This window comes from Ischnura elegans, chromosome 9 (genome assembly GCF_921293095.1).
Source record: "Ischnura elegans chromosome 9, ioIscEleg1.1, whole genome shotgun sequence".
NCBI lineage: Eukaryota > Metazoa > Arthropoda > Insecta > Odonata > Coenagrionidae > Ischnura > Ischnura elegans.
Genome location: NC_060254.1, coordinates 50,750,060 through 50,760,367, shown reverse-complemented (window position 1 = coordinate 50,760,367; position 10,308 = coordinate 50,750,060). Strand labels below are relative to the sequence as shown.

The 10,308-nt window shown below is 37.6% G+C and overlaps 1 long non-coding RNA gene across 2 annotated transcripts in view; it reads right to left on the bottom strand.

Annotated features, from left to right (window-relative positions):
- Positions 1-876: 876 nt before the first annotated feature.
- The window catches only part of LOC124165663, a 188,607-nt gene continuing 179,175 nt past the window's right edge, over positions 877-10,308 (bottom strand). For both annotated transcript variants that reach the window (XR_006866280.1, XR_006866281.1), the window contains 2 exons: positions 1,363-1,486; positions 877-1,246 (listed from right to left, as the gene is read on the bottom strand). This is a non-coding gene — a long non-coding RNA (uncharacterized LOC124165663). The remainder of the gene's footprint in view (positions 1,247-1,362; positions 1,487-10,308) is intronic.

Sequence of the window (10,308 nt, the reverse complement as noted above, 5' to 3'; positions counted from 1 at the left end):
CCTTGAGTCGCCCATCACGAAAAAGGCAGCCACCAAAATATTTGAATGATTTTCTTATGTAATGTATCTTATGTTTTCATGTATTTAATTTTCATGTTTGTAAAGGGTTATTTTAGTGGAGGGGAGTTGTTGTATCCAGGGTGGTAGCCCTGTCCCAAGGATAAGACATGTGAGGACGGGGCACGCCCGGCAGTTGTTGGCGGGACTACGCCATGCGTTGTATCGTGCATAGCCCAGAATTAAAAGTTTATTTCCTAATGGACTCTTGTGTTTTCCTGCAATAGAACACCTATAACTTGAACAACCATGACTTGCCATCCCCCATAGTTTTGATCCTTGGTACGTCCTTGGACCCTATCATCACGGGAATGCCTCTGCCAAATAAGGGCCAGCACAGACTAGTAACGGATACAAAATAAACTCAAGGGGGGGCGCAATGGAGCTACCTATACTTTTAACGTAGTGAAAAATAATCAAGTTACACGCAAAATTTAAGATAGTTTTTTCAAACTGATTATACGCAAATACAAGACAGGGCTATCTTATGATACAAAAAAGTTTCAATTGTGGTTCTGCAATGTTCGGAAATGCGGGTAGCACCGCGAGGGAGGGTGGTGCGCTCCCTGCGCACCCCATTTGTATCCGCATCTAGCTCATACACTACCGAGTTCTTCAGCCCGCCGGACATAGGTAGTGTACCAGTACCATGAGATGTCGTCGAGCCTCCCTAAGCTGGGGAGAAAAGGTGCAGTGGAACCAGGAAACAATCGTAATAAATTTATCTGCATAAGTAACACATTTAAAATACAAAATTTATTCATGAAATAGTACTTAAAACACCATAGCATCAAATTAAAATTGTATGCTAAACACAAATTAATAAGCAGCATAAGCCCTTGCTCAAGAGTAATGTTTTCAGTTTTTATGAACAGAGTTAATCGTAACAAATTTATTTCACTTATGTTATTCATGAACATCGCAGCTTTGTGTTTTAACAATTTGTGAATGAAGGTAAAAAAATAGTTTTTTTTACTAATTCCAAATCAACATGCGGAAGATGGTCCACACGTCCATTCATCAGAATCAAGATTCAAGATCACAGAGAGCCGATCTCGCTTTCAAGGCATCTTCATTTCGAGATACCATCACGGAAACTCATTATCGTCGGATGCAGCGTGTACTGATGATGCCATGGGTAAGGTCGGCTGGTCCGCAGGACTGCATTTTATTTGCGGGCCACTTCTCACTGTAAAAAAATATATAATGGTTTATAACGCCTGGAATGTGTATAAGTAATTTGCTAACCTCTCCTCCCTCAGCACCAACGAAAACAAGTGAACACTTGTTGTTAGCAGCCCATACCAATGTTTTCAGTGCAATCTCGACAGCAACCACCGCGCGTCAGTGAGTTCCGGTTGGGCTTCCAGACAGGGCTAGCATCACTCCGGTGACGACAATGTGAGGCATGGGCCATCTCACAATAGTGCTTGAATCAGAATTCAGAGAAAAAAATATTTTAATAGATATTCTGAAGTTTACCTTATATCAATAAAAAAACGAAATCGCTCAGTGGCGCAGCGAGGGGGAGTTTTGGGGGTTAAACCCCCCAGAGCTCAGAGAAATGTTTAAATTTAATCCATTTTACTTAATGGATTGGTATTGCTTATATAAAAGTCTTGGGATTAATCAAATTTCCCTCAGAAAACCGTAAAACTCGCTATTTAGAACCATTAATCTTAAAAATTTTCTGGAGGAGGGCTCCCGCAACTCTCACTTACCCTGGCGGGTATGCAACACCCCAAAGTATTAGTTGCACCTAAAACCCCCCCCTAGCTTTAATTTTTGGCTGTGCCCCTGAAATCGCTAGCCATGAGAGTTCATAACTGCAAAGCAGCTAATGCTTCAACGAAAAACCTTGATCATTTCAATTACTTTTTTCTGATAGCAGTCGTAAATATTTCAAAACATATTAAAACATATTTTTTCATCGGTTTAAATCACTTCACTAGGTAATATTTCTCGAGTCCTGCTACGAAGAATACAGTCGAACATTTACCTAACTTGACTCTTGACAAACAGCCCCCAGATAATTGATTACCAGTTCCAGTCATGATATAATTTAATAGCTATCCTAAAAATGGACACCAAATAAATCCAGTTTTTCAAAAAAAAAGGAAGAAATTATTTTGAGCTACAAACATTGTAACCGAAAAGTAAATCCCAGCTTTACTCAACGCTAAATCACAAGGAATAATTTTCAAATAAACGTCATATTTGCTCACCTCTTTTTAGATTTGATTTATCTAAACTAAAATAAAGCAAATGCACTATATCAAACAAGATAACCAAACGGTATATTTCAAAACATGCTCGACAGCGAACGCACTAAATAATTTCCTACCACCAAAAACACGCAAAATGTGAAACAGTCTATATATATATATCCCCACACTCCGGGAGAACATTTTACTTTCCTTTCTTTTCGAAATTTCATTTTCCAAACAGTTTGCATAAATTCATTTAAGTGGCGTGTTTTCCCATACTGTCATCGGGAATAATTAAAAAAGAAAATAGGTGACATGATTTACACAAGAATCGTTGTCCGGGATGAGGAGAGATAGGGAGGGTGAAAGAGGTGGGGTAAATGGAAATAGGGGAAAATTGGACCAAAATGAAATGGATGGAGGGTTGGGAGAGACTGTAGGAGGGGGAGAAAAGTTAAGAATAGTTAGCAAGAGTTGGGGAGGGGAGCTATATTTACATAATACCCTGCGAGCCACACCTCTAGGGTGTTTGGCAGGGGGTGATCAATCACCAGGATGCAAGAGGATCCCCACGTACATACTACACATAAGCTATGGTTTTATCTATATCCTCTCTATAAAGACAATGTGCCCATGAAGCTAGAACATGAACTGATGTGGAACACTGGGAACATTTTACAATGATTAGGACATGTTTACTTGTTATTATGCTGGAAAAACTTCATGAACTCTACTGTTATTTATAAAAATACATTCATGAAAACGGATAATAATAAAGTAAGTAAATTAGAGCTAGTTCAGTAAATCGGTAGTATCAGTGTAGATTAGCATAATAGACCTTTTATGACTGCAAGTTTGTGTGAATAATTTACTTATCAATTGGCTTATAATATTATCAAGGAGAATTCTACAATTTTCTGTTAAATGAATTCAAACCCAGAAAAATTAACGTTATGATCGCAATTACTTAATTTCTCCAGCATGTATCTTAACCACAGCTTTCAAAAATTGCCTATATACCTATCGCAGAACAATTTTTAATTCTATAAAAGCATTACTAACCATAGGTTCATTGAAATTATTATGAAAAAATAGAAAGGCGTGGAAAAAGTAGTGACTGATGTTCATGCCTAGCGTAAGCTGAACTGACTGAGAGCATGAAGACATAGACTAGGTATGTGAGCCTTCAAAGTTGGCTCTTTCGTTATCGGCAGTATCGCGTTTTGTTCATGAACAATTCCGATTGCATCTGCGCTGGGAGTTGTTGCAAAGCTAACACATATGATCATTGGGAATCCAGCTGTAAATGTAACCTCCAGGAGAGGTGTTCTCAACTATAATCGGGAAGCAAAGTTGAAGACCCACTAGTGAAGAAGGAAAGGGTTTGGCAGGAAGTAGATGTTACATGTAGAGGCAAGATGAAGGAACTAGACCAAGATGAAGGTAAGAATTTCTATTTTCCTTTTTGGCTATCTTAATGTCCCCAATTCACTCTTCCTGGACTCTTGGAGGGGGTGTTAACATTCACTTGAATGACATACACAAAGGTGAAGACAGAGGAGAAAGAAGCATTAACAGAATGGATATAAGGGAGAGGAAAGGTTTAGGTAGTAAAAAGAAGACGCGAATGTGGCCAGGAAGGGAATGAGGAGTATACCCACTCACCCTCATTTCATGCTGCGTTCCATTTTCCGCAACCCATTATGCAAAGATGGTTCTCATCAGCATAATAAAAGGCTCATCATATGTTTGTCGTCATGAGCCGTTATACACGGATCATGATGCCCATTTCACCATGGGTCCCAATGAATATTTCAGTGCTGGCAAAAGAATAAACGCAATTTAGGCGGATAGTCGCGTTAAGGTTTCTAACACCAGTGTACTGATCTCTGATAGATCAGCGAAGGTACATTGATTAAACTCTCTGGTAGTCGTCCACGTTTTCCTATGCATCATCGCAGAAAATATAATAAGGTGTTTCTTCGGCGCACTAAATAGACATTTTTTTTGGCTATGGTATAAAACATATATGTAACATTAAAACATTAGTCTGGCCATCACGAGATAATAGCAATCATGTCTGCTATAATGCCAAATCAAGATTTTAGATACCCGCAGTAAATTTCATACAGTATGCCAAAATTTTGAAACTCTTACTAAGCCACCTGATTTTAGCATACGTAAAAAGAAATGAAAATGGCTATTGTTGAGGAATGAATTGTATTTATATAAATTTAAACACCAAATAAATGATTAAACCAGGTGATAACGCACGATTAAATTAACGCTGGCAAGGAACTGATATGACCAGGCTTGTCGTCACTTGATATGTCTTCAAAACCTCCTGAAAATTTTTCAATGTTATATTTAAAAATGAACTCGGCAAAATGTACAAATAACATTCTGATTGAAACGGAAATAGGGCTTTTATCTATGCGATAATAACATTTTAGTGATAGCTATCATGCATGTTTTTATTACGGATTATAATACTTAGCGATAGTCAGATATGAGACCTGTATTATAATGAGCTCTACGAATTTTAATTACGCGATATTTTAGGGATAGTAAATCATCTCACAGCAGAACTTTGCCGTGAGACTTCTTTCAATACTTTGAATTCAACTGCATATGATCTGGATACAAAAATGAGATGAGAAAGCGGGGACAGGAGCAAAATTAGCAAGAAAAAAGAAATGAACACGAAGAACAAATTTAAGGGTAGAATTAGGAAAAACTTACTTCTCTCTAAACATTTTCTTTTTCAATCCATATTCTTTACGACAAAAGGTGTAGAAAAAAATATGCCAAATTACGAGGTGTATTAAGATTAGGCGTTAATGGTCTGAACATTACTAAACACCGCAAAAATATTTGGTAGGTATATATTTTTTTGCCAATAAACAAAACAGCAGGGAAAAGACAAAAGATGGACAGGAGAGAACAATTGATGTTATGGAATCATTAAAGAAACGCAGGGAGTTGAAAACTGCAAATTTGTGGACTCAACATGACTCTCTCATTCTTTAACTTCCTGAATATGTGGAGCTTGGACGAAGACTAAGGAATGAAAAAAGCTCTTACGAGCGGTCGACGCAGGGATTGAAGGAAAGAGGTGAAGAGGGTGGGGGGAGGGGCGGCTGAAGCCATCAGGAACGGCAATATTGAGTCTGAGAGGTAATAAGAAAAAGGGAAAAAGCAGACGAGTCTCTTCTTTAATTCTTCCCATCCCTTCCATTACGTGTCCTTCCCTCTTCTCTTTCTTCTCGGTTCTTTCTTTCCCTCATCCATTCAGTTTCTTTCTCCTTTCCATCTCCTTCCTCTGCCGGCCTCGGTGGCACCGGGGTAATGTCCCCGTCTGCCAAGCTATTGGTCGCGGGTTCGAACCCCACCTGGGTGGATATATGTCCAGGGCATAGATGTATGTGATTGTTAAGGCCTGTTTACACGATAAATTAACACGTAAGAGTTAATGTCTGTTTGTATGAATGATTTTCGTGGACCGGAACGGAGTTCAAATTATAACTGGTTCTATTTTCTGTGCAAGTATTCGCACAAGTTGGGTGGTTACACGGTGCATTTTGGCGTTCATTTTCGCGTTCCTACATCTAGACATTAACTCGTACATGTTAATGTACCGTGTAAACAAGCCTTTAGACAATAAAATTGAAAAAAAGGACAGTCGAGTCATAAATTCTCTTTTAACAAATACGACAATATACTCTCTTCGTTTATTCCTAATCTTTAACCTATTCTTTCTCTTTCTCCCCTTGACTGCATTTTCTCATCTCCATATCTTATATTTTTTTCTCTTTCTCATCCTCAGAATGTGTTTTGTTTCCCACTTGCTTCATTTTCAGAACGGCGAAGATTACACCCAATTTCTTTGCTGCTTTCATGGGTGGGAAGCACTACGCATAAAAGAAAATTGGTGAATGATGCAGGAAGAAGTGGATAAATGAGAAATGTAGGACAACGCGTTGCGTCGCAACGAGAGGAAGGGGTGGGTTCTTTGTCATCACTTTCGACAAAGGCTATGGGGATAATCCTTTGGAGTCTACGAAGAACAGGAAATTTAGCTCAAAAATTGGATTCTACGCGGAGAGAGCTGTTCGTTTCAATGGTCTATCAAATTACAAGAAGAACCTAGTGAATGCAAATTTGTGCGTATGCACGGTGCGTTTTCTCCAACAGGGTAATCATCTCATTCCAGTAACAATTTGCAATAAACCCATAATTAATTTTGCACGAAATAGGGGATGAAGGAAAAATATGCAGACCGTGCACTAAAATTATGGATGCATAGTTATTACAGTACCAAATTCATGGATTAAAATATGAATGTGCGACAAATATTATTTACTGACAGCAATGAAGCATTTAAATGAATGGGAAAAATAAATCAAATAGAGATGGCAAGCGTTGGATCGCCGCCCTCATATTAGACTGTAAGGATATGTAAAAGTAACTTAGAAGCAAATTCATTAAAGCAAAAACGAATTCCTGTATTTAATACGCCTCCTGTAATTTGAGAAATAAGATAAATAAGGCAATCTATCTATATATAAACTATGGTTACTGCAAAGATAAAATGTACCACTACTATATTATTTCTACGAATTTCCTCCTCCCATTATATGATCTCATGATGTATTTCTAAAGCCTTTTTCGAAGCATTCATGAACATATAGAAAATATATTTTAACCTAACCTTTTTTGTGCAAATAAGTTATAATTTGAACGACCACAGCTAGTTTTGCCCTCCCCCCTCCCCAGTTTTGATTCTGGGTATGCCCATGGTACTTGCTCCTTCTGTTTACCTTGATAAATAACGCTATAGCTGTCAAAACTAGTCGAGAGCAAATTAAATTTTGAGAAAGAGTACTGGATTTTTGATTCACCATTAACAAAACCTGAGATGACACAAAAGGGAAAATATGAGAAGAGAGGGCAGGAAATAAGACAAAGTTGGTCGCGGAGGGGTGCCAATTTCTGAAGTCTATAGGCCTGGGATTGGTGGTCAGGTATCAACTACCTGCTAGAAGGAAGGAAATTTAATAGTTTAAAGAAGCAAGAAGAATACTAGAGGCGGCAGAGGCGATAGATGAGTCATGGGAAATGACAGTAAAACGGAAGAATTAGTAAGATCACGGCAAAAATTGATATAACTCTATTTCTGGACGGAATATGCAAGAAATGACTAAGGTGTGGAAACATGACCAGTTTTCTTTCATCGAGGTTTTTACGATTTTCAGGAATAATAAATTCTAATAATAAAAAATACGCTCCAATATTAGAAATTAATATTTTTTTAATCCCACGTTTTCCATCATTGCGTGCATTAGAAAAGTATGCTGTACAAAATAAATCTAAGAAAATGAACATCACTAGATAAACAAAACTCAGGAGCTACAACACATCGAGTCAAGTGGTCAAGAACATATGATTAAATGAAAAAATAGACGCCGGTTGGTTATGCTTTGGTGGCATTTTGTAAAACTACGTGAGTAAATTATATCCAAATCTTTACAATAAAACACAGTAAATCGTTTTTTCAAGGAAAGATGATTATAGGATAATTTAGGAGCCGGTTGGACATTAGGCATTAGTGACATGTTGTGAAAATAGTAAATGTAATCTAAAATTTTTGCAACCTACTCATATGAGGTTTTAATTGATCATTCTTCTAGATATAATAGGTATGTGGGAGCAAGACTATTTTATTTTCCCTATGAGATGAGCAAGTAAATGAGGAAAAAAATGAGGCCAAGCACAAAAATGTTGCAAATTCGGGTAATAATAAAAATGCAGAATGTGCGTGGATAGACGCGGAGTTTGTTTGGAGAAAGATTGGTCCAAAGGGTTGTAGTTTCACAAAGAGAGGAAATTAAGCGAATGTATAAGCGGTCGAAGCAGCGGAGCTGACAGAGGAAGAGGGCCTGTATCACCGCAGTCACACGGCTATCGCGGGCAGAATGGTTGCAACGGAGTCCATCGCAGAAAGGGCCGTCCGTTGGGAGGGATTGAGAGTATGTGGGGTGGTTTATTTGGCTTGCAGAGGAAACGGGGTGGAAGAGAGTGCCATTGAATTGGCATCTGGATACAACTTCCCGGACATTGACTTCCACTCCGATAGATGCACTCAATGTAGCCCATGGATATATGCCAGCGAGACGGGTAGCAGAGGAATGTAAGCCCAGCTAGGATAGACAAAGTTTGCCTTTGAGGAAAAGATGGGGTGCTCAGACAAAAAATAAAGATAAGAGAGTGAGCGAGGATGGGAAAAAAATGCGTAGATCGAATATTATCGTATGGGATTGGTGGCAATGAGGATTTTTTTATTACTTGATATAATCTATTAATTTTAAGGAACAAAAATAATCATTTGTTGTTCGCAAGAGAAAATGGCACCAAAAAATAAGTTTTGAGTTTTTTTATTCAGCTCAAAGTTTCTCAGGCGTTGTACGTAGAGTAAGAGAAATTTAATGATAAAAGCATAAAAATAAGGAAATGCACGGATTAGAATGTACGTACTACAGTCCAAAAGTCTCCCAAGTATGTGAAAATTGGCGAATCCTTTGCTACAGATGTTATAAGTTTAAAAAGAATGATGGGTACAAGACGATTAATATGCATGAATTTATGTTTTATTAATTAATGCGAAAAAAAAGAAAATTTAAAAAATTAATGGTACGTTTTTCCCTTCGTAAATTTTTAGGTATTAGTTTTAAATTAAAAGCATTACACAGAATCTATTTGTGAAATTAAAATTCGTGGAAAGGTACAAGCTGTTATCATGCAAGTATGGCAAGAAAACCATTTGCTTGACGTGACACCGTATTAAAGTCATTAATATTTTTCATACACATCCTTTAATGTATGGAAATAATGAACCGACGTTTCATGCGGCAAATATGTCACTGACAACAGTAAAAAATGACATAGTAATGAGTCCTGCTGCACTTATTGATAGAAATTCTCACTTTGCTATAAGAAGAGTCTCTTTTTTCCTCGTAACTCTCTCATGCCTCGAGGTATCCAATTGTCAAAGTCTTTGCTGTGGGGAAAAGAGTAGAGATGAGCCGATACAGGTCTTAAGACGCGATACACGATTTTTTCTCTCGGAGGTCAAATGGGACGTGTCAACGAATAGAGAAACAGGGCCGAAGGCGCAGAGAAAAGAGGGCGGTGTTCGGCCTAAGTGTGAGAAAACTACAGAGTAGCGAAATTTTTTTTTATCGGATGCCGGAATTGAAGCCGAGGTAAGGCTTGAAAAATAGAACGTGAGAGAAAAGAGGGTCTAAAAAGTTAGTGAAGCATTCGATTGCCAGAGTATGATTGTCATTGTTTGTAAAAAAAATATAAGCAAGGCAACCGAGTTTATGTAGTTTTATCGTCTAAACGAATAATCCAATAACAATTCCACAATAAGCATAATAAATAACACTCGTTACTACATTGGATCATGTACCTTAACATATCCTGTCTTCCGAAGCATTTCTTGAACTATTATAAAGCATCGGGAACCAAAACATTTGAAAATATATAATTTCATACGCACATTATATGTCTGTAATATGCTTGTTTAAATTAAATAGATTAAAAATTAATCATAAATTTCAACAGTTCAAATCATCAAAGAACTCCATCATCACTTTTTTGATTTTAATAAGGCAATATTTTCACATTTTCATTAAAGTCAGTAAAAAGTGCAAAGAAAATTATCAAGCATCTACTCATTTACATTACTATTAGAAAAATAGGTAAAAATTAGAATCGCGAGCAAAAAATACGATAGTGTTAGCGACTGGCTGGCAGGAGTAAGGGAGGATTGGAAATGCTTGATGGTGACACTTGGAACTCTCATTTGATAACCCTCAGACTTAACCGAGTGGTTGACATCAAACAGCACTATTCCATTAGTCTCATCACTTCGGATCTCATTGGAGGCGATGAATAGTGAGGGTTACACGACTCGACCTGCAAATGGTAGGAGGGAGTTGGAGTATTCATAGTGAAGGAGGAGGTCAATGACAAGACAGAT